Source organism: Melozone crissalis, unplaced genomic scaffold, assembly GCF_028551555.1.
Source record: "Melozone crissalis strain CALT ecotype California unplaced genomic scaffold, PUWL_Pcris_2 ptg000066l_1, whole genome shotgun sequence".
NCBI classification, from domain to species: Eukaryota; Metazoa; Chordata; class Aves; order Passeriformes; family Passerellidae; genus Melozone; species Melozone crissalis.
In genome coordinates, this window is record NW_026535844.1 from 4706188 (window position 1) to 4731403 (window position 25216).

The 25216-nt window shown below is 50.3% G+C and overlaps 1 pseudogene; it reads right to left on the minus strand.

Annotated features, from left to right (window-relative positions):
• LOC128945560 (uncharacterized) overlaps positions 1-25216 on the minus strand; it is a 1627138-nt pseudogene that overhangs the window by 345817 nt on the left and 1256105 nt on the right.

The following is a 25216-nucleotide window of genomic DNA, read 5'->3' on the forward strand; positions in this document are numbered from 1 at the left end:
TCAGAACCAGGTCGCCTTGCCTTGCATCAGAAGGCAACACCAGCGCTCTGAGTTTGTGCCCAGCAAGTGGAACGTCATCAGCGCGGTGCGTTCTGATTGGCCAGGATCTGTTTTGAGGTGGGGACGGGAGGAACTGGGGTTTACTTGGGGTTTACTTGGGTTTATTTAGGGTTTGTTTGGGGTTTATTTGGGGTTATTTATGGACTATTTGGGTTTTATCTTGGGTTTTACTTGGTTCATTTCTGGTTTTTTGGGGTTATTTGGAATTATTTGGGTTTATTTGGAAGTATTTGGGTTTCTTTGGGCTTATTTGGGTTTATTTGGGCTTATTTGGTATTATTTGGGGTTCTTGGGGTTAATGTTGGTGTATATGGGGTTTTTTAGGTGTAGTTGAAATCAATTGGTGTTTTTTGGGTTTAATTTGGGGGGTTATTTTTTATTTTGGGGTTGTTTGGATTTGTTCAGGGTTATTTGGGGGACTTTTATGTATTGTTTGGGTTTTTTCCAGATATTTAGGGTTTATTTTGAGTGTTTTGGGGTTATTTGGGTTATTTGTGGTCATGTGGGGTCAATAAATCCGGCAATGTTTCTTCTGCAAAAAACGGGAACTTTTCCTTAAAAATCTGAGAGTTTTTCCCCCAAAAAACTGGAATGTCCCTTAAAAATCCTAGACTTTTCCCAGCCAATAGCAGCGTACCCTGCCCCAAACCATCCAATCACCGCGCTTCATCTCCCAAATTAACGAATCGCGGCACGTACTGCCCCAAAGAAACCAATCACTGCGTGTCTTCCCTCAGGAACACCGGCCTCCCTGTGCCCCAGTCCAATCAATCACCACACGTCTCCCCTCACCAACTCCCGCCTTCTTTGCCTCTATCCAACCAATCACCGCTCGCTTCCCCGCCCATCTCCTGTAAATCACCACGCCCTCTACGAAACCAACCAATCACTGGGCATCTCCCCTCCGCAACTCCTGCCCTCCCTGCGCCACTCCAGCCAATGAGAGCCAAGCACGAAGCAGTGCCCCCTGACCCCGGGGCCGGGCATGGAGCGGGCGCCCCCTCCCCCCCCCCGGGACCCCCTCAGGGACCCCCGGGAGCCGCCCCGGGCTCGGGCGGGTCCTGCGGGAGGCATTGGAGAGAGCGGGGGAGGCGCTGGGAGAGGACGGGGGATTCTGGGAGCTGCTGAGGAGGCGCAGGGACAGGTGAGGGGTCCTGGAGGGGTCGTGAGGGGAATTTGGGGAGGGGTCTTGAGGAGGTTTGGGGAGGATTTGGGGAGGGTCTGGGGGGAACTTGAGGGGGTTTTAGCAGGGTCTGGGGGTGCTGGGGGGGCTATGGGGGGAATTTGGGGAGGGGTCCTTGGGGGGTGTCACGATCCATCCTCACAGACGGATTTCGTGATGATTCATGGATTTGATCTCAGGGTGCAAAAAGAACCGACCCAGTACAAGGGTGTTTGCAATGATAATCGAAAAAAATGCACCTTTATTGAATGACCACAGCAAAACGTGATAGAGGGATTAAGGGAGAGAAAAAGAGAGAGGAAGAGAGAGACAAAAAAAAAGAGAGAGAGAAGGAGAGAGGGGATAGAGCTACCAAACGTAGAGACGAAGTCCTTTGGTCCAGTCCAGTCAAGGATCCACTGTTATGTCGGGGAGATCTCGAAGTCTCTCGCTAACTCAGAGGTTTTTATTATAACTCTATTGGAAATTGCGAGGGTGGGGAAACAGATGCAATAAAGAATAGATGTAACAGGTAGTCCATGCTTTCAGCAGTAACCAAGAGCCATTGTCTTCTTGGTCCAGCGGTCACAACCTGCAGGCAAACCTCTCGCTTTGGTCAGCTTGCCTCCCCCACACACCTGCCCCGGGCTGAGGGTTTCAGTCCCAGTCCTTGGAAGGAGCAGAGGGGCCTTTTCACATGGGGGTTCCATGTCTCAGTCCTTGATGGCGAGGCTCCTTACATCCCAGTCTGTCTGTCACGGTGGTTGTAAAACAGGTGAGGGTCTTCTGTGGGGGGACCACCTGAAACTCAGGAGAAGTCCAGCCAGGCCAAGAGGTGGGACAGCTTCCAAGGCTGTTGTTGCAAAAAGGGCACGGTGCTCCCTTCTTCTCCTTGGGCTCAGTGTAGCACACAGCAAACACCACCTGTGAGAACAATGGCTTAGCATTGTGCTCTCAGGTCTCAGGCACATGACTTTCTCCCTTGGAGGCAGATTTAAGACAGGGAGTTCTTCTCTTCAGTGGTCCCCCAGTGACGATCATGAGGCAGATGAGGGAAAATTCGGACAGACTCTCACACGACCACATGACTCACGATTGTCTTGAGGGATCTTCATCAGCAGAACTCTGGAGCATCACTGATGAGTCTGCAGAACTTGCCGTACATTGGTAGTATAACCCGGAAAAATAGGGACGATATAAATAGAGGAAAAAGAGTGAGAGAGGGAAAAAAAAGGATAGGAGTAGGAGGGGGAAAGGGAAACAATAAACAAACATAATATTGATTATCATAACAATTTTCACAAATGGTTGATTAATTAAAACAATATTACTTTTAAAACAATATTTAAATGGTTAAAACCAGTCACAAATAATCAAAAGCAAAAGCAATCAAAACATATTAATACAAGCATTAACTTAAAAAAATTATTTTCTAAAACAATTCACTAAAAATCGAACGTAATTTCCACAAAATCATAAATGGAAATCAAGGATTATTCCAAAACACATAGGCTTCATTCATAATTGCCTTGTGTCAAATGTCATGGGGATGTCCACATTGTAGAGGACATCAGTCAAGTTGTGTGCATGAATATAGACGTCAGTCTTGTCAGCTGTTTCATGCTCCACCTAATAATGAATAGGACTACTGATAAAATAAAACCAAACAGAATTGGTATCAAAAGGATAACAATGGGATGACAGTGTTCAGGACACCCGTGTGTCCTAGGGTGACGTTATGATGCTTGTATCCCCATTCATATGTTCTGTGCCTTTAAGACTGTCTCTGTAGTGTGAAAGTTTTGTTTGGGTTTTTCTTATCAAGGACATGGAGACGGGGCAGTGCACAGTTCTGCTTTCACCTTTTTGCTTTGCTCTCTCTCTGGCTCTTACTTCTGCTTCACTTCTGCTTGCTTTTGCTCCTGCTCATTAGCTAGTTTAGCTAAACAGTCCAAATTCCTTCCTGGACTGTTTCTCCTTTCCTTTTTTCAACCTTCTCGAACCTGCTCCAGACTGGGACCTGGGAACACCGAGAGTTTGCACCTTGTAGCTGCAGCAGCTGCCCCAGCGCCAGAGGGACTGAGAACAGAGCGACCACCCCCGAGAGAGACTTTCTGAATTTGTCACCTTTTTCAGAGCAGTGTCATCCGGTATTGTTCATTCTGTGTGCTGGGGGTGCTGTGCCTGTTAAATAAACAGGTTCTTTCCACTTCTCTCTGAGGAATCCTTCCCAAACCAGTTGGGGGGAGGGGGCGTGTGGGTTTGCTTTCTGGAGGGGCCCCCTTTGGAGATTCTCTACCAAATTTGCCCTAAACCAGGACAAAATTTGGCGCCCAACACGTGGGGCTCGAGAGAGAGTGGAAAATCCCTGTTTTGAGTGCATTTTGGTTGCCATTACTCTGTGTTTGTATAAAGCAGTTAATAGCCATGCTTTTTGAATTCATAATGTCTGTTGGGGTGAAGGCTTGCATGCATTTCTGGTCCCTAGGGTTTTTTGAGATTTTAATACCTCTGTGGACCCTAGGTTTATTTTCTTACCCAGAAATAGCTTTAGTATTGTCCCTAATATGTAGTTTTTATAGCAGAGGGGCAGTGACCAGAATCGCTATCCTGCTGGGCTTGGTGGTAATGATGTGTAAAAAGTTTATAAACATGCTGGGGTCTGCTCCAGGTATGAATGGTTCATGGCTATGGTTATGCAACCAGTTTGTTAGAGGAGGAGCAGCAGGGGATTAGGCATTTCAGCCTTTGCTTTCCTTCTTCTATGAATCTGTTGCATTACTATTGAAGGATGTTCAGTTTCCCCTGAACGTTAAAGAAACCATCTTTCTGGTATTCAATCTGGTAACCTTCCTCTATACAGCCTGCTGCTTCTCTAGGATGAGGGCTGAGATTTCTAGACGGGCTGATGAGACCCCTGCCTCAGGAGTAGACCCCGGTGTGGAAAATCCTAAGTGATGTGGGAAATGGGAAGATATGGGCCAAATCCTGAAGGAATTCTCTGACCCTATAGTCTGGGATTTTCCCCATGAAAAAATTCACCACCCAGCTGAGGTGGGGAAATATCTGAAAGAGAAGTACCAGGATGAGCCTAAGGAGAGGAAGGTCATTGCAGTGAGCTGGGCCCTGGCTTGTGCTCATCACTCACTGCTAGATCCTGTAGGGCAGCAGACAGAGGCAGGGGGGCAGGGAGATAAATCAGCAGCTATCCCGGTGACTCAGACTGCAGACAACAGCCCAGGCTCGAAGCCAGCAGCTAAACCAGATAGTGAGTCTAAGCCAGCAGCTAAACCAGAAAATAAGCCTCAACCAATGGCTGTTGCTGCCAGTACTAGAAGTGAGAAATGCACGGACAAGACCAATCGACCAGTGGATGATGTGGATGATGATGATGAAGGAGAAGGAACCTCAATGCCTCCCCTCATAAAATCAGGAGTCAAAGCAGCAGGTGCAAGATCAGATGCAAATATTGAGTCCTTTACCCTGAAGGACCTTCGTGGCTTACAGAAGGACTACATGTGGGGACAGGGTCTGTTTCTATTGCTGGTGTGACAGGGGCATCACAGGATTTTACTTTGGTGGAAGCTGAGGTGAGCCTGAGTGGAAATGAATGGAAGAAACACCCTATTGTGACAGGCCTAGAAGCCCCATGCATTTTAGGTATAGGCTTCCTCCAAAGTGGGTATTACAAAGACCCAAAGGGACTCAGATGGGCATTTGGAATAGCTGCTGTAGAGACAGAGGGTGTCAAGCAGTTGAACAGCTTACCTGGACTGTCAGAAAACCCATCTGCAGTAGGACTTCTGAAGAGAGAAGAGCAACAGGTGCCAATTGCCACTTCCATAGTGCATCGACGACAGTATAGAACCACTCGAGATGCTGTGATCCCCATCCAACAGATGATCCAAGAGCTGGAGAGCCAAGGGGTGGTCAGCAAGACCCACTCACCCTTCAACAGCCCCATTTGGCCTGTGCGAAAATCTGAAGGAGAATGGAGATTGACGGTGGACTACCGTGCATTGAATGAACTGACTCCACCACTGAGCGCTGCCGTGCCAGACAAATTCGAGCTCCAGTACGAGCCTGAGTCCAAGGTAGCAAAGTGCTTTGCCACTATAGACATTGCCAATGCATTTTTCTCCATTCCTCTGGCAGCAGAATGCAGGCCTCAGTTTGCTTTCACATGAAGGGGAGTGCAGTACACCTGGAACCGACTGCCCCAGGGGTGGAAGCACAGCCCCACCATCTGCCATGGACTGATCCAGGCTGCACTAGAAAGGGATGAGGCTCCAGAACATCTGCAGTATATTGATGACATCATTGTGTGGGGGAACACAGCTGCGGAAGTGTTTGAGAAAGGGAAGGAAATCATCCAAATCCTCCTGGGAGCTGGTTTTGCCGTTAAAAAGTCAAGGTAAAGGGACCAGCTTGTGAGATTCAGTTCCTTGAAGGGAAGTGGCAAGATGGACTGTAGTAAACCCCACACATTTAGCAAAAGCACCATGGAGAATCTAACAAAAGGAATGCTGACACAGCAGCAAGAAAGCTTCCTGACTCCATGGACATCTGCCCTATAAACTATCTCTATAACCATGTGAGGCAATGCCATGGTAGACTTTACCTGTCGGTCATTTTATGGTCCCCCTAATCCCTTGCCATTGGTCAAGTTTGGATACTTGCCAAGCCTATAAAAGTAGCATACTGTACCTACTAGCTCAGAAGAAGAAGAGCTGAGACCATTCATGGACCCCCAAATAAAGCCTTCTCTGTGGAACAGCTTCTGCCTTCTCCTTCTCCTCTTTCCGTCTGCCGCTGCCTCAAACCCGGGGCTCCATTACCTAGCAAGCAAAGAGCTGAGGTCCTAAGAGCTGCTAATCACTTTAGAGCTGAATATCACCAGGCTTGCTAGAAAGGTAGCCCCGCGGCATTGGCCTGAGCTGGCTTCGGGATCCGGTCCCTCCTCAGGGACTGAGATCCTGAGCACCAAGGCTCTGCTTCATGATAAGGCTGATCGGAGGCCTTATTAATGGACGACATCAGATTCCTACAGACGTAATCAACAAGATCAAAGCCATGTCTCCGCCCACCAATAAGAAAGAAACACAAGCTTTCCTAGGTGCCATAGGCTTTTGGAGAATGCACATTCCTGAGTCTAGTCAGATCGTGAGCCCTCTTTACCTGGTCACCTGCAAGAAGAACGAGTTCCACTGGGGCCCTGAGCAGCAACAAGCCTTTGCACAGATCAAGGAGGAGATTGCTCGTGCAGTTGCTCTTGGCCCAGTCAGGACAGGACCAGAGGTGAAGAATGTGCTCTACTCTGCAGCCAGGAACCATGGCTTGTCCTGGACCCTTTGGCAGAAGGTGCGTGGGAAGACTCGAGGCCGACCACTGGGACTTTGGAGTCGAAGCTACAGAGGGTGAGAAGCCAACTACACTCCCACAGAGAAGGAAATCTTGGCTGCCTATGAAGGAGTCCAGGCTGCCTCAGAGGTGATTGGCACGGAAGCACAACTCCTCCTGGCACCCCGACTACCGGTGCTGGGGTGGATGTTCAAAGGAAAGGTTCCCACCCCCCACCACACCACTGACGCTACATGGAGTAAACGGATTGCTCTTATCCCACAGTGCGCCTGTATTGGAAACCTGAATCGCTCTGGGATTTTGGAGATAATTACAAACTGGACAGAGGGTGAGAACTTTGGTCTTACTGATGAAGAGCAACAAGAACCAGTGACATGGGCTGAAAAGGCTCCTCCCTATAACCAACTGCCCCCAGAGGAAACGCGCTACGCTCTTTCCACTGACGGTTCTTGTCACATTGCAGGGATGAACCAGAAGTGGAAAGCAGCCGTATGGAGCCCCACACAACAGGTTGCAGAGGCCGCTGAAGGAGAAGGTGGATCAAGTCCACTTACAGAACTCAAAGCGGTTCAGCTGGCCCTGGACAATGCTAAGGGAGAGAAATGGCCAAAGCTCTACCTCTACACTGATTCATGGATGGTAGCCAATGCTCTGTGGGGATGGCTGGAGAGGTGGAAAAAGGCCAACTGGCAGCGTAGGTGTCATGGTTTGATGCTGGCACAATGCCAGTGTCCCCATGAAAATATATGCTCCCTGGTGTCTGCTGTGAGATGTGACCAGGAATAAGCAAAGCAGGCCCCCACTTAGAAATAAAGAAAAGAAACCTTTATTAACTAAACTACAACTCTAAGTAACAAGATACACACAGAGAAAATGAAAACTTTCCAAAAACATTTCCTCCCCCTCCCACCAAATTTCCAATACATCTATTCCCCAAATCACCAACTCTCGGTCCATCACCACCCTTTAGGTAATCAATTCTCAGTTCATCAAGGGGAGAGGAATCCTTCTTGTGCCATAGGCTTCCCCAGGAAACACCATTGAAACCTCGTGTGTTTCCACGTCACTCGTGGCACCGCCCGGAGAACATTGTGACATCTTCCTTCCATGCCCAGTGCTCTCACCACTGCACATGGACCAGAGCTGCTTCTAGGGTTGTCCTTTTAAGGATGCTTTTTCCCGTTCCAAAAAGGGCACAGTCTCACCTTTGGGACACCTGTGCCCCCCAAATTTCACCCCCTGGGGCCCAGGGGTACCAACACTGAACCCTCTTGGCTCTGCGCCATTGCCTTCCCCTGGATGCAGTCTCTGTGTCACAGGAAACATGGTTCTGTCCATGGCTACACAAGAAAAGTCCACCTAAGGCCACTCCATCATCTCTTCCCACCTAAGATTCTTCTCTACTCTCCTGACATCTTTCACTTGCCCAGACCTTCACACTTGCACATTTCCTTCCTCCATTTCATCTCTTATCTCTCTTCTAGGAAAGGTTAATATTCTGCAAAGTTTTCCTTGTCCGAAAAAGGGTTAAAAGCTCGGGCTCTAACCGTCCAAAGCTCCCACAACTGCCGGACCCTTCTCCGCCAGCTGGGCTGTGCTGCCAGCACATGATATGAAATTTCACGGTGGCACAGGTGCTCCGTCTGTCTGTCTCCTGGGGGGGAGGTGTGGCTGCCCGATGCCTCTCGGGGCTCTTCCACCCTTCCATCCTCGGGCCAGGCCTACCTCGCCCAGCCCCAAACCAGCCAGGAGCTGGGCAGGGGAGGCCTGACCTGCTTCCCTCGCTGGAACCCAAGAGAGCTTCCCCCGGGAGTGCTCTGCTTTTTAACTCCTGAGTTCTCAGAGGCATATCCAATGTCCCCAGTTGCCAAACCAGGTGCCAGTATTCATATGTGAGCACCTACTGGCCTGACCATATCCCAGAAAACTAACTTCCTCTCAAACCACGACATCTATATAATCTCAGTCCAGTTTATCCCAGTCTGTAGGAACCCAGTCCATTTGATCCCAATCCATATTTGATCCAGGCCATATTTGATCCCAGTCCAAAGTTGATCCCAGTCCTGATTTAATCCCAGTCCAGTTTATCCCAGTCCATAGTATACTTTAGTCCATATTTGATTCCAATTCATATTTGATACCAGCCCGTATTTGACCTCAGTCTATATAAGCTCCGTCCAGTTTATCTCACACTGTAGGATTCCAATCAATAATAGATCCCAGTCTGTATTTGATCGCAGTCCCTATTTGATCTCAGTCCATATTTGATCCAAGTCCCTATTTGATCCCAGTCCCTATTTGATCCAAGTCCCTGTTTGATCCTAGTCCATATTTGATCCCAACCCCTATTTGATCCCAGTCCATGTTTGATCCCAGTCCGTATTGCCCTGCACACATTCCAAAAGTCTGGAATTCCAGCTTCCAGCCAGGAAAAGATGTTCTTGCCCTTGAAGGGAAATGGAGCAAAATCCTACAGTGACATTTCCCTGCCAGCCTTCAGAACTTCAGCTCCTGGGATTGGGAAATAAAATCATAAATAATCAGGGGAGGGTCTGTGGGGAAGGAGGGGTCATCTAAATCAGGGCAGGGGTCAATTAAATCAGGGCAGGGGTCAATTAAATCAGGGAAGGAGACAGCTAAATCAGGTCAGGGGTCAATAAAATCAGGGGAAGGGGAATTAAAACAGGGAAAGGTCAGTTAAATCAGGGGAGGGTCTTTGGTGGCAGGGGTCAATTAAATCAGGGGAGGGGTCAATTCAATCAAGGGAGGGTATTGGGTGGTCCCTGAGGCAATTAAATATAGGGAGTGCCTCTGGTGGTGCCTGGGTCATTTAAATCAGGGCAGGGTCACTGGTGGTCCATGGATCCAGGGAGACACTGAGAGAGAAACAGAGCAGGCAAAGAGAGGTAGGAGAGAAAAGGGACACAAAGACAATGACCTGAGAAGGTGGCCCTCTGCAAACAGAACTGCAACAGACTGAACATGAATGGGAGAGAAATCAGTAAGTCTCAGAGTTTTATTTGCTGTCAAATACATCCCACACACCCAGCCGCCCCACACAATCTCCATCCCACCACTCTAATTGAGATCCCACGACTCTAAATCATTTCCCAACCTCATCTCAGCCTGATGGTTGCGGAATCGAGTGAGTTTGGCATGGGATTGAGTTTTTTCAGGTGGGTTTGAGCTCTTTTTGGGGTAAGATTGAGCTGTTTTCACTGGGATTTGAGTGGTTTGGAGTGCAAAGAGATGGAGAATAGAGAAAAATTAAGGTGAAATTAAAAGGCGAAGAAGCCAGGTGTGTTCTCAACATGGATCACAGGGAATGTGGCTCACCTGGGCTGTGCCCAAAGTGCCTCCTCCAGTGGGGGATGGAGCTGGAGCAGCGCACAAAGCTCTGCCTGCACTCGGGGCACTTGCAGGGCTTCCCTTAGTGGTGCCACTGTTGGTGTTGGGTCAAGCTAGAGCTGCTGGAGAAGCTCTTCCCACACTGGGGACACTCGTAGGGCCTCTCCCCAGTGTGGATGCGCCGGTGAGTGACGAGGTTGCAGTTGTACTTGAATCCTTTCCCACAGTCGGGACAGCGGAAGGGCCTCTCCTCTGTGTGAATCCGATAGTGCAGGAGGATGCTGGAGCTGGTCGGAAACCTCTTCCTGCATTTATCACACTCGTAGGGCCTCACCCCTGTGTGGATGCGCCGGTGGTTGATGAGGTGGGAGTTGTGCTTGAATCCCTTCCCACATTCGGGGCATTGGAAGGGCCTCTCCTCCCTGTGAATCCGATAGTGCCAGAGGAGAATGGAGCTGTTCGTAAACCTCTTCCCACACTTGGAACACTCATGGGGCCTCTCCCCAGTGTGGGTTCTCTGGTGCGTGATCAGGCCAGAGCTCTGGCTGAAGCACATCCCACACTCGGGGCACTTGTACGGCCTTTATTCAGTGTGGGTCCTCTGGTGGTTGATCAGGTGGGAACTCTGGCTGAAGCTCTTCCCACACTCCCCACACTCGTAGGGCCTCTCCCCAGTGTGGATCCTCTGGTGCTGGTTCAGGCTGGAGCTCCAGCTGAAGCACTTCCCACACTTGGAACACTCATAGGACTTCTCTCCAGTGTGGATCCTCTGGTGCCTGATCAGCCTGGAGCTCACGCTGAAGCTGTTCCCACACTCCTCACACTCGTAGGGCCGTTACCCAGTGTGGATCATCTGGTGGCTGATCAGGCTGGAGCTCACGCTGAAGCTCTTCCCACACTCCCCACACTCATAGGGCTTCTCCCCAGTGTGGATCCTCTGGTGGCTGATCATGCTGGAGCTCACGCTGAAGCTCTTCCCACACTCCACGCATGTGTGGGGCTTCTCCCCATCATGGAGCTGCTCATGGAGCTCCAGCTCCGAGCTCTGGCTCTGTCTCTGGCTGCCTTCCCGGCCCAGGCTGGCACTTTCCCCCTCAGATCCCCGCCAGCTGCGTTTGCAGCCCCTCCTCGTGTGGCATCTCCGGGGCTTTTCCTCCCCGTTGGCTTCCTGCACCGTGGAGCCGCTCAAAACGGCCTTTTCCACCAGGTTCTGCCGCAGGTATTTGTCCTCCCTGCTCTCCATGCTCAACTCCTGCTCTGGGGGAGGAACGACAAGGACAGGATGGGATTTGCCTCCGTGTCACAGGCAAGGGCAAGGAGATCCTCCCAGGGCTGAGCTGCAGCCGGGGCCGTGCTGGGCTGGGAGATGGAGCAGCACAGAGGGGAAAGGGGCACTGACTTCCTCCTCACCTGCCTCAGTGTCCCGGGGCATCTTCCTCTTCCTCGCAGCCTCCCTGGGGCTGGCAATGGGAAATCCTGGTTTGGGGAAAACAAGGGATGAGCACGTTTGTAGGAGCATCGGGGGGTAGGACGGTCGGGACAGACGGAGACGAGAGAGCTCTGCAGCCAGGTCATGAAACTTGTGGTTTATTGCAAAGGGCCTGGGTGCAGGGCCCTGCTTGGAGCTGCCAGGCACAGCTCAGAGCAGGGCTGAGAGAAGAGAGGGGTAGAGAGGGTGAGAGGGTAAGAGAGTAAGAGGGGAAGAGCATAAGAGAGTAAGGTTCCCGTTACAATACAATCAATCTTCTTCTGTGTTGAATATTCTATTTCTCACTAACCAATCTAGTACAAGATACAAATCCTAGAGCATTTACATACAGCCTGTAAAAATCATTACATCACCATACTGTGTTACATTTTAAACCCTAAAAACTCCTCCTTGGACCCCTTCCATTGAGCTAGTGGGTCTGCTGTGACCCTTGGATCTGTCTGCAAGCAGAGGGAATTGTTTCATCAAAATGGGGATTACCTTCAGTTGGGCCACACCATTGTTTTCCAATTGTTCACTAACTGAGGTATCTCAGAGCTTGCTTTCATTTTAATCTTCCTTATACTTTTTATTTTCACAAAATCTTTTGCCAGACAATCGTATTTATAAGGCTTTCCTGTTTCATCTTCCCCAACACACATTGAGTTTGAAGGTCGCTCTGCCCAAGTCCATCTCTACAAGTCACTGGCCATCAGGGCTCCAGAAAAACCTCCCAAATACCCAAGATTCAGCCCTGAAAAAGCCTCCCAGGACTTCCCCATACCTGGTCCCTCCCCTCTGGCGTTCAGGGGGTTCCCCCCTGTCCCAGCTGTTGGGGGTCACGCTTGGATTGTGGGTCCCCCTTCTCCTCGGTGCCCGCCCTGCCCAGGCTGCTGGCAGTCTCACCAATGCCAAAAGCTCCCCACACTTCGCTCTCCCCATTTCGGGATGCCGGGGCTTTTTGGGCTCCCGGGCTCCCTTCTCCCCTCATTCTCTGCTGTGGGCTGTGAATGAGTCGAGGGCTGGTTGTCTCAGACCTGCCAAGTGAGTGCTGGAACCTCCCACGCTGCGTTTCCAACTTTCCTCGAGGGAAGCTGCCAGTAAAGAGACACAGCGAGTGATAAGAGGAGTGAGAGAATCCCCCGGGGTAACTGGGACTGGGTCTCAGAGAGGGGCTGGACCCCTCGGAGGAAGGGAGCAGAGGAGCTTCCGAGCAAAATCCACTAGGAAATGGGACAAAAGGGGCTCCTAAAAATTCTGCTGGATTGAGGGATAAGAGAGCCCAAGAGCATCCAGAATTAAAACCTGCTGGATTGAGGAATTAACATTCCAAGAGCATCCACGGTTGGGCAAAATTCTGCCGGATTGAGGATATGCTCAAGAGCATCTGGGATTGGGCAGCAGAGCTGGGTTGAGGAATATCCAAGAGCACGGGGACTGGCCAGAAACACCTAAACTTGTAATAGGTGATGTGAAAGTGTAGTATATGGTAGAGATAATTCATGCTATTAATGTATAAAATATTGTAAAATCCACATTATGTCTTTTGACCGTCCTGGCCAGGAGCTGTGTCTTATTCATATACATCTAGTTCCTGGAGTTGGTTGAGATAAACATCGGGGTTTTCAATGAAAGAATAGAAGCTTCTAGGGCAATAATGGCTGGCTTCCCCAGGTCACCAGGTCCAGCCAAGTGTGATTTTCGTCTTGACGATTATACAGCTACCAAGATGATCCACAGCCCCACCCTGATGCATGTGAATGCTGACTTCCCCGGAGTCTACTGACAACATCAGACACCGGGACTGAGTCTTTGTCCACCTCTGCACAGGTAAAGACACGGTTATGCATGGGAAGAGACACAAAGAACATTCGGTCATCTCTGCCTCGAGCAGAATAAACTGTAAAAGAAATCGCTGTGTCACGCAGCATTTGTGAACAGGGGGAGACTCTGACATTTGGAGCTCAGATCCGTGTTCACCCAGCACCGAACCCGGGCTCGACGCTGACCCTTGGCTGTGGTGGTTTTGACGACCGAACTTCAGCCGCACAGACAAATTAATAAATCTTTGCTAAATTTTCTTATAAGTTTGGCTCTTGATTTGATGATTTATCACAAAAGGTACCTTATTGTTGCCTTGTTGTGTGTGAGAGTGAGTCACACACAAAATCAGCCCTTCCCTGGTGCTGGGAAGGGGACTGTGGAAAGAGGAGTGTATGACCCACAAATAAGCCATTGTCCCTTGGGTGGGTGAGGTGTGTGGCATAAGGTACAGGTGACCTGCAAATGGGCAATTGTCCCCCAAGGCATGTGAGGGGGCCGTGGCTAAAGAGTGGGAGTGACACACAAATCAGCCTCACAGGTGAACGGAACTGGAGGCAGCAGAGTCAGGGCCCTCCCAGGAGGCCCGGAGATACTGAGACTCAGAGGCCACCCCAGGGTGAGGGGGGCCACAGGGATCCGCGATTCTCTGTCAACAGGGATCCACTCTGTGTTCTGAGGGTGGGAAAGAATGTGTGGAAGGGAATGAGAAATAAAAGTGAGTGAATGTAGATGAATGAAAGTATAGGTAATGTAGATTCTGTATTTTAAGCTTCACTATATCTCCTTGGAGGGAGGTGTGTTGTACTGAAAGTAGTGAGAGAAAAAAGATTTTTATTTTTGTGTGTGTAGTTGAAAGAAAAGTGGTATTTAGGTTGTTAGTGAATGTGAAAAACAGAGGCAGAAGATGAATAGATGAGATCTTGAAAAATGAGGCAGAAAACCTGTAAGTTGGATACAGGGAAAAAAAAAGAAAAAAAATAGAGATACAAGTCCTTGTAAAAGGCGAAAATACAGGGTATGCAGTAGTCGATGCGAAAAACATGCAAACTATGGAAAAAGGGAAATTAACCTTAAACTAAGCTCAAACTTGTGAAATATATACTTTAAAAAGAGCACTAGAATATTTAACACAAAATAAAGGAACTATATATATTGATTCAAGGTATGCCTTTAGAGTAGTACATACCTTAAAAAAATTTGGAAAGGAAAAAGATTACTTAATTCAAGAAGAAAAAGACTAGTACATGAGGGACTTATTTTAGAGGTTTTAGAGGCATTACAATTACCAAAAAGAGATACCTATAGTACATATAATGGAACTCCAAAAGGGAAAGACCCCAGAAAGAAGAGGAAATAATTTGGCAGATCACAAAGCTAAGGATGCAGCAGAAAATGGAGCTGAAACACTTATGTTAATATTAACTCCAAACCAGGAAAAACCAGAAATTCCAAAGTTTAGGGAAGCCGAGAAAAAAGACTTAAACAAGACAGGAAATGACCAAGATAAATCAGGGAAATGGAAACTTCATGATGGAAGACAATTACTTAATAAAATGTGCTTCTAAGAAAATATTAGAAGACAGGCATCAGAAAACCCACTGGGGAACTCAAGCTTTGTGTGATCATTTCTTAAGGAACTATGGGTGCACTGGGATTTTTGGATTTGCAAACAAGTAACTGAAAGATACTTAATTTGCCAAATGATAAATAAAAAGGTGATGGTAAAAACAACATTAGGGCGTCATGAGTTAGCTCATTGACCATTTCAAAGTATCCAAGCAGAAGTTTAGATTTACTAGGCTCTGGATTTATTTGTAAAACAACCCATTTAATCAGGAAGAGAATATGCCATATGTTAGACACGAGATTTAGAAGAAAAAAATCTTTAAAATATCAGAAAACTCCGAGAAAAAACAAGAAAAGGAAAAGGGAAATGAAAGGGAAGGGAACAAGAGGAAAAATCACAGGTGGGATTCTCTGAAGGTCTTGCCCCCTCCGTTCGCGGCCCAGGCGCCTGTCCCGGGTCCCGGCTCGCTGCCCGCCTCAGCTCCGCCTGCCCCGGTTTCCATCCCAGGTGCGGCCTCACTGCCCAGGGCAGCTCCACCTGCCCCGGCGCTGTCGCTCAATTTGTGTGCCCTGCTCCCACTGCCTGGCCCGCAGCCGCTCTGCCGGCCCTTCTGGGGAAGATGGGGGTTGCTCTGTCCTGCCACCTGCTCCGAGGTCACCGCGCCCACCGCACCCAGAGGGGGTCCCAGCCATCCCATCCCCGGCTGCCCTGCCCGTGCCACCGGCGCTGGGCACCGCCGCTGCTGCCGGGCTCTCCCACCTGCCTTTGCTCTGCCGGCAGCTGCCGGATCAGCTGCCATCAGCCATGTGGGGGCTACCCACGCTCCGCCTCGGGCTCCACGGGAAGATCCCCCTCTGCCGATTCCGGCAGCAGACCCTGCCCACACTCCCACCCAGCCTCGGCGGGATATCCTCCCCTGACCCTGTCCTGCTCTGAGTTACATCCCCTTGGTAACCACAGCTCCGGCTGTTCAGGGAAACTCTCTCTCTCTACAGGAAGCACCTTATTGAAACACTAGGAGCTCAGTTAAAAGGCAGCCCTCTCCAAATTCTTTCCCAAAACACGGGAGAAAGGCCATAGAAGGTAAAAAAGTGAAAGAGTTAGATGAAGGGATTGCTCTATTTCCATTCAGAGAAGTTCCCATGGGAGGGATGTGCTGCCCCGCCCCGCGGGAGCCACTAGCGCCCCTGCCGGCCATGCCCGGAACTGCACCCAAGGGGAAAGCGCCGCAGCCCAAAGGCCGGGACTGGGTCCGGGCTCTGTTTGCTGTCAGTGCCGCAGCTGTTGGTGTTTGTTTGCTTTATTATACACACTAGTAAAGAACTGGTATTCCTATTCCCATATCTTTGCCTGAGAGCCCCTTCATTTCACTAGTCTGAAAATGAAGAGGGAGGGGGTTTGCATTCTCCATTCCAAGAGAGGCTTTTTCTGCCTTCCTGAGCCAACACCTCTCGTGTAAAGCAACACAAGCACCCACAGGCACTGAGGGGGGCTGCAGGAGGGGCACAGGAAGGCCCTGCAGCACTTGGGCACAAAGGCACAGCAGGTGAATGCAAGAAGGGAGCAGCAAAAGGCCAAGCTGAAGGCAAAGGCCAGGGCACAGTTCCTACAGCCCCTGAGGGATCAACCCCAGGGCCCAAGGGGGCCCAGGCACCCAGGGCACGGGCTCGGCCACAAGCACCTGGCAGAGGCATTGCCCTCCTCACCAGGGGAGAGCCCATTCAACTGCCCCTGGCAAGGCTCCAGCTGCAGGGCACAAGGACACTGCAAACACAGACAGCAGCACCCTCAGGACCAGCAAGTCCACCCCATGATGGACATGGACTGGCAGGGCTGTCACAGCTCCCATCACACCAGGGACCCTCCACACTGGAGCCCTTGAGAACATTCAGGGTGGGTCTGCATTAAGAGGAGGCATTTCCTGATGGACACAGGTGTCTCTAAATCCACTCTAAATCTTAGACCTAAGGGGGGGAAAATGCTAAAAATATGTTTAATTAGTGAGGGGATAAGTGGGAAAGATGTATGGTTTTATTCAATCACTGTTAGTAGATCCGGGAGATGGGTTTGAAATGCGTGAATTTTTATTTGCTCCTAATTGTTATCATGATTTACTGGGAAGGGATTTGATTGCTAAACTCGTAACACAAATTAATATTTTAAAAATGTATACAGAGGCCGGTTCTGTTGCACCTCTGTGTCAAATGTCTGACGAGGCCTATCTGAAGTGAGCCCAGAAGTGTGGGCAGCCCCAGGAAAATAGGGAAAATTAGATATGGAGCCTCTCCAAAGTACTTTGAAGCAACCAGGACAAGTGGCGTCTAAAAGCAACACAATGTTGCAGGGGAGGGAAGGAAGGGGAATCAGACACAGGGCAGGTCACCGCCCCATGCTCAGCTCAACCCGCCCCGCTGTGGGTGCTTGTGAGAGCCTGGCACTGAAATGCCCTGAGCAGGAAGGCTTCAATATCTTCTGCTGACACCATGGCACCTAACAGGGGGGCAAAAGCAATTCTCACTGCTTCAGCAACCACTGCAGCAGAAATCAAGGCATGTTCTCCCACAGGAAGCTGGGCTGGCACTGAGCCCGCCCTGGCACTTTACTGCTGCCAACACCCAGCCAGGACATCGGCTCCTGCCTAAGGAGTGCCAAGCAGCACCACTGGTGGCCAAGGGGCCCATGCCAAGTGTCCCTGAGGCCAGAAACAGCCGCCAGCACAGCTCAACATGGGGGGACCCCTCAGCCTGGCCTCAAGGGCTCTGAAGCCCCGCAGATTTGCACTTCCCGCCTGCAGCAGGACGATGGGAGGCCGCCCCTGAGCCTGCCCTGAAGGCAACGCAGCAGCAGCCAGGGCTCCACAGCGGGCCAAACCCCTGCGCCTGCCCACAGATCCTCGCCTGGAATCCTCTGCAATCCTGGCCACCCTCCTCTGCCATCTCCAGCCACTGGGGCCAAGCCTTGCTGCCACTGCTGCAGCTTCAGCGCTGGCTGGGCCTGCTCTGCCACAGCTGCTGGGGAACACCATGGCACAATTCCACTCTGGGGCTCACTGACACCCACACTCTGGGCTTCCTGCCACTGCAGTGCTGCAAAATGTATCGATTTTGCTCCTTTTAAATCTTATTTCTATGCTCAGGCTTGGTTTTCTTTTCCTTTGGGAAATGAATTTTCAAGGTTTTATTTAATGAGTGTTATACCACTCAATGGAGATGAGTTTAACATCCAAATACCCAGCAGCAAACAACAACCAACAACTACCCCAGGCACTGCCCCCGGCAGAGCTGGAGACACCTGGGCTGGAAAAGGCTGAGAAGGAAATCCAGGAGTGTGGACCGAATTCACACATCAGAGGGGAAGAAATCCAGGTCCAACAGGAAACCAAATACTAAAAACTTACACAACTTGGAAGCAATCTACGTTAAAGCAGTGGATTTAGATTGGTTGAGACTACATAAAGTTTAGGAAAAATCTAGTAAAACTCACATGGCATGGAATGATTTTCTCTGCACAGCCAGGCTATTTGTGGAAGAAATTATTTCTGTTGCACTTCGTGGCCAGAACCATGGAATGCTTTGACTCTCTAACACTAAAGAGATTCTTGGATAGTTTTTGTTTTCCCTGCAGTTTCAATGACAAAATTACAACATGAGAAAAATTTTTCATAATATTCCCACTTTATATTGCAAGGTAGGTTTTGGAAAGAAGTGTGAGATTCAATATTTGGTCTGGATTTTTCCACATTCTCCTTTATGTTGCATTTTGCAAAATCGAAGAGATTTAACTGTAATACTTTGAACATAAATAGTTAATACTTTTTTTTAAAAACGCATATTCTTGGGGGGCCACATGTGACTCACCAGATGGCTGCCCTGGAAGAGAAGCTTCATTCCAGGCAGCCTGCAGAGGAGCTTTAGAAATGCAAATGAACACTGCTGGGCAAAGTGTGGACAATGTACCTGGGTCCCTTGCCTGGGGCAGGAATTGGGCTGATTCCCTCTGCCCCTCACCCCAAGCTCTGCCTGCTTGCACTGATGGAATTTGCACAGCTCGAGGCAGAGCCCAGGGTGAGTGAAGTAAATTGAAAATTTTTCAGGATAGAAATCCATTTTAATTTAAGTGAAATGTACATTTTTGAGTTGAGTCTGTAGTTAGAAACCATAGTTATTTAGTTAGACTGCAAGGTCTAAGCTCAGTGGAGTTACTTCAGCAAAGGACAGAGATAAAGGGGGGGGAGACAGAAGATGATAGAAGGAGACAGAGACTGCTGGAAGGGCAAGTCAACCTGACCTCGGAATTTTTTCTGATACAAAGGAACTAGCGGTAAATGTCACACGAAACCCATAAAAATGAATATGTATGAACCTATTGTGAAACATGTATTTAAGAGAGAGATAAAAAGAGACCTGAAGTTGTCAGAGGTACGCATGCCTTTTTTCGAAGAGAGCAATCTCCGCATGCATCCAGCGCTGTAATAAACATACCAACTTTACAACTTTTACAAAGTTGTAGAGTTTTCTTCTTTTCTCCGCAAAACATTATGGCGAGCCAAGGCAGGAGTTCTCTGTCCCTGCAGGGGCAGGGGGATAGACAGACCTTCAAGGCGCTCCCTAAGATTTTTTTCCTGGTGGGGCTCCGCTCGTCTCGACTTGCCTCCTGCGAGGACAGACAAGGACCTGCTGGCCTGCGGAGGAGAATACGGTATGTACTGAGGGGCCCCCGGGGGAAAAGAGAGCTAGGGAGTAAATCACTCAGAGACGTCTAGGTGTAGCTGGTGGAGCAGCTGGATTAGAGATGGGGGTTCATTGTTCTAATAGAGCAGCCGCTAGCGACCCTGGGGGTGGGGGTGGGTCGAGTGGACCTCTATGTGTGTGTATGTGTGTAGTGTCCGGACACTGTATTGGGGGTTCATTGTCTGATAGAGCAGCCGCTAGCGACCCTAGCTGTGGGTCAAATGAATCTCTATATGCGTGCGTGTGTCAAACACTGTGTTGCTCTATGGTTATTGCATTGTTCGGTCAGTGCACTGTGTTTCTAATTGTGCAAGTGTATAAGTGTATGGTGTATAAAAGAGAGTAGATCTACAGTGCCCTACAGTGCGGGGGGTGAGTACTACCCGTGTTTGAAGCAGCCGAGTGAGGCCTGAGGCTGCAGCAGGCTGTGGGGGCAGGGAGAGAAGTGCCCCGCGGAGAAGCGGGTGGAGAAACATCAGTGACGGTATTTATTGTGTTTAAATGTAGTGATTTGTGTAGATTTGGTACATTTTAACCGTGAGTACGAGCTCAGAGAGTTCCTTTGCCCTGAATGTTTGGACTTGATGTCTGGACTGTGTGCTGTTATTTTGATTTGTGTCCAGGGAAAACTGATGTGAGTAAATGCTGAATTATGGTATGCTATGTTGTGTTGAGAAAAGCAGGCACTTTGAGAGAAATGCCCTTTCCCAGTGATTTTGTGTGGTGATTTTCTTCCACTGCATTGTGGTAATTTGATTCTCAGATTGTATAGTGGTGTTTGTGGAGATTTTAAGATTTTGTTTGCAACAAGAGTAGCATTTTACACAGAAAAACTATGGTATGGTGATTTATGTTTAACTATGGTAAAGCAAATTAAAGGAATTCCAAGAATTCTCCCCTCACAGCAATTCAAGCCCTGGCTCTAGTGAATTTGAGATAAAGGGGGGGTGCGTGTGTCTGTGTCTATGGGAGTATCAGAGTTTCTGCTGTGACAAGCACAGCCTTTTTGCAAGGCAGTAAAACAAGTGTAAGTAGACACAGTGCTTAATTAGATTGTGCAAGAAGAGAACTAGGAAGGACTGATATTTTGTAAAACGGAGTTTAGATAGAAGAGATTAATGAGTTTATGAGACTTGAGCTGGTACTATAGTAAGTCTGGACTGGGAACAGCCTGCTGTAGTGTTGTAGTGTGTTTTGTTGGTATGTTCTGTTTCTCCCCCATTTGTTATGATGGTTCTGCCCTCCCAGTTTTCCCCGCCTCAGTTTATGTCTGTCATTTAGTTGCTATGGACTCCCTTATGTTATATAATTTCCCCACCCTATATTTCCAAATATGTATAGTTTTCTCTCTTCCCTGGGCCCAGTCAATCACTCCCCACCCCTCCCAGCTTTCCAGAAGGTTCCCTTCAGTGGGAGACGTGATTGGCTGTGGTCCCAGGGCCCCTCCTATACAATGTATCTATTGGTTCTCCCCTACAAGTCTGTTATGATCGGTTCATCCCCCAACCTCTCCTGATTGGTTTTATGTAAACCCCTCCCTTGGTTCCCACCTCCCTTTATAACCTCGTGTTCCACCACTTTTTCTTGGTCACTCCCTGCTGGTCGCCCCCCTGGACATTAAACCAGTTTGGACCCCAGGAAGTGTCCAGCTCTCTGTTGCTTCGTCCTGCTCCGCAGCTCTCCCCCAAGACCTCGTCCAGCAGGCACAGCCCGAGGCCTCCGCCGCCGAGGGGTGCCTGAAGCTGCCAGCCCTGGGGCCCTGCCACCGGGGCTGACACCCCCTGCTGCAGTGGGGCTGTTGGCCACCCTCATAGCTAGCCGGGTCAACAGGTCTCAGGCTGCGGTAATTGGCTGCAAATTGGCGTCCAACGTGCGGCCCCCGCCTTTGCTCGGACGAGGTCACTGGACTTTTGGACGCTGATCTACCCCCGGTTATAACAGGCTCCGTAGTAGGAGCAGCGTTCCCGGGGGATTTGGAGCTACAACTCCTTCTACCCAGGGAGAGCTCCGAGGACGAAGCCCTGCCTTTTCCAGATTTTGTTTTCGTCGCCGTCAGATTGGTAAGCCCCTGCCTTGGGGGTCTTCCCTTCCGCCTTTTTAATCTCTCCCGGGAGCTAAGCCCTGCTCTGGGGACTGCTCCTAACCCTTCTTTTCCCTAGACCCCTTCCTTTCTTGTTTTTCCTTTCCTTTAGGAGCTTTACTCATGCCCTTTCTTGGGGACCAGTAACCTGGTGGACATGCCCTATTGGGACCTCTGCTAGGGGACAGCTCCTACATCCCTAACCCCTTTTGCTACTGTCCTGTCCCTGGGGGGTTCATGCCTTCTCTGGGACCAACCCTTTAAACAGGCAGTGGCGCGGGAGCAGACGGCGTGCGAGTTCTTGTTTTAGTTGCTTTTATACTCCTGCTCGGCAGCTGTTAACATCTAGGTAGTGCTCGTTTTTCTTCTTTTTCTCCATTTTTCCCTTAAGTTAACGCGATGTGTGCGCGTTTGAGCACTGCTCAAAGGACAGTGTATCATCAAGTTAGGAGTTTGTTGATTGGGGGAGGGTTGGATCCCCCAAAGGTTGAATTAAAGAAACTAACAAAATGGATTTTTTCTCAGTTTCTCAATACTTCCCCAGAACAAGTTAAAGACCCACTCTATTGGAAAGCCGTTGTGGCCAAATTAGACCAGGTGGTCAGCTCTGGGGAGGCAAAACTTTATCCAGCTGCCTATTGGGCTGGTAAAGTTTTGAATTTGCTATCCCTGCCTGGGAAGCTGAGAAAAAACCCATCTTCATTGCGTTTAAACCCCAGTTCTCCCAGTTCGGTTCTCCCTACCCCGTCTTCCTCGCCCCGTGTTCCTCGGTCAGAGCCCTTGAGGAGAGTCCTCAAGGCCAGAGCGCAGCAGAGACTCCATCCTCCCTCTGCCTCCCCTCGACCGGCTCGACCTTGCCCTCCTAAAGGGGGACTCCGAGGAGATCCTGGCCAGACTCCTCAGAGCAGGTTTTCCTACCCTTTTCCCCAGCCTCCTAAGTCCCCAGTTGCAGTCCCAAAAACTGTTCGGTTTGATGTCCCTCCATCTCCACAAGATGGCTCCTATGGAGCCCAAGATGGAGGCGACCGCATGTCTTTTCCCGCCACTTCTCCTTCTCCTTCTCACAATCCTTTCCATCCCCAGTCCAACCCCTTCCTGCCTCATGATCTGCCCCCTTTCCCCTTGCCTCTGCCCTCTGTTCCTCCTTATGTCCCGCCCACTGCTAACTACACCTTTGTCCCGCCTCCTCACTCCACCCCGCCTCCGGACTCCACCTTGGAGGCGGGGAAACTCCAGTCGCCACCCCCTGTTCCGCCACGCCCAGCAGCCTGCCCCTCCCAGATGCCAGGCCCCGCCTCTGCCTCCCTCTTTTCCGGTTCCCACGTCCTCCCTTCCAGTTCCCATGCTTCGTGTTCTGGGGGGGGGGGGGGGTGGATAACCGGAAGCCAGGGCGAGCCCCGGTTTTTGAAGCCGCCCCAGTTACATACCGCCTGAGCGGGGAAGGGAGTTCCCAGGCCCAGTGGGTGCCCATTGCACAGGACTGGATCAAGGAACTGTGCAAGGCCCAGAGAGAGTACTCCCGGGAGTCGGAGTATTTCCGGGACTCTCTTTTCCAGCCTTTTAGGCCCTATGGAATTTAGGGCCTGGGCAGTAGAGTGGGGGAGGGAGGTCGCTGAAGTTCTCCCAGTCCTCTGGGAGAGCCAGGCGACCTCACATGACACGGATGGCCAGTTGGTGTCCACTAACCACCTCGTGGGTACCGGGGCATGGGCTGGTGGGGCGGTTCAGGCACGGGTGCTCTTTCCAGTGCAAATTGCTGAGTCCTGCAGAGCCGCGGAAAGGGCATTTTTTAAACTTCCCTCAGTATTTTCCCAGCAGGATTAGGAAGAGGTCCGGCAGGGACCTCAAGAGCCCTACCTGAGTTTTGTGGAACGGCTCTACCCCCAGAGGAGGGGGAGCGGGAAGCTCTGCTGAGGCAAATGGCTTATAAAAACGCCAACGCAGAGTGCCGAAAAGCCATCAGGACCCTCCCCCGGAGCCCTCGGCCAACCGTCGAGCAGATGATGGAGGTCGTGGCGCAAGAGGTTCCGTTGCAGGGCACACTAGACATCAAGGCCAGACCTAAAAGGAACTCAGTGGCGTTTGATTCGTCTCCCATCATGGAAGAAGACGACCACAGCGCGGCAGCAGCTGGATCTCTAACCCCAGGAGCGGCCAGGAGGAGTCCAGTCACCCATCCTTGTCATCTGTGTGGGAAGACTGGACACTGGATGCCTGACTGCCCCCTGCGGGAGGAGTTTTTAACATATCGGAGGAAGGAGTGTCCTGCTGCAAAGCAGGAAAATAAGCAACAAAAAAACTAAGATAAGACCGCAGCCCCTCCCTGCGCAATGACAAAAATGAGGCGGGCAAACTAGCATCTAGCGGGGAGGAGGGGACAGAGGAAAGCTCGCCACATGCCTCTACTGGACTGGACCTACACTACCCGGACTTGACATACTGCACCTGCTGGTTACAGCCTCAGCCTGCTCTCACCACCATTTCTTCTTTTTCCCCATTTAGGCTGCAGCTGACCAGAGATATACATCTTACAGATAGCGACTTCCACCTGGTGTCTGCCGACATCGAACTTCCCGGCAGCTGAAGGAGACTCGGACGTAGCAGGTGGATCATTGTTGGGGACACCAAATACACACCGATAGACCTTTACATAGTCCTGGGGTTGGTGGCAACCGACCGGGACAGGTTTGCATTAGGGCTGTACTGTGTCCGGCCCCCGCTTTCTCTCCCCAAGGGCCAAGTCATCGCCCAGGCCATCCTGGTGCCGGAGGAGGTGCAGGACTCCCAGCCATCTAAAGGGTCCTCGCCTCCAATGGTTGCCTGGGCTCAGGTCATGGGGAGGGAAAAACCCAGGTTGACTTGCCAGCTGTCCCTGGGCAAGGACAACAAGATCGTGCGGGGATTACTGGACACAGGAGCGGATGTGACGATCATTCCCTCTAGGGATTGGCTGTCACATTGGGATTTGCAAAACGCAGCTGGTCACATCCAGGGTGTCGGGGGTCTAAAACTGGCAAAACAATCGAAGAGCATTGTGCAAATTACGGGGCCGGATGGGCAATTGGCTTCGGTACGCCCATTCGTTTTAGATTACACCGAGCCCCTGTGGGGAAGGGACCTGTTAGCCCAATGGGGAGCCAGAAGTGACTTACCTAAGGCTCCCCAGGTTTTTCGGGTGGTGGCCACTGAGGAGCGCCCTACCTGGAAGTTAGATTGGCAATCTGATGAACCAGTACACGTAGTACAGTGGCCACTAAATAAGCAAAAATTGAAGGCGCTCAACGAGCTCGTGCAGGAGCAGCTACTAAAGGGCAACCTGGTGGAGACCATGTCACCTTGGAACTCCCCAGTGTTTGTCATCAAAAAGCCTAACGAGGATAAGCGGCGGCTCCTGACCGACCTTCGCCAAATTAACGAATTAATAATCGATATGGGTCCCCTCCAACCAGGGATGCCATCCCCTACAATGCTCCCCCAAAACTGGAATCTGGCTATCATCGATATAAAGGATTGCTTTTTTCAAATTCCCCTGCACCCGGATGATGCCCCACGTTTTGCGTTCATGGTCCCTCCATCAACCGTGAGTCCCCGGCCAAGTGCTACCACTGGTGAGTTC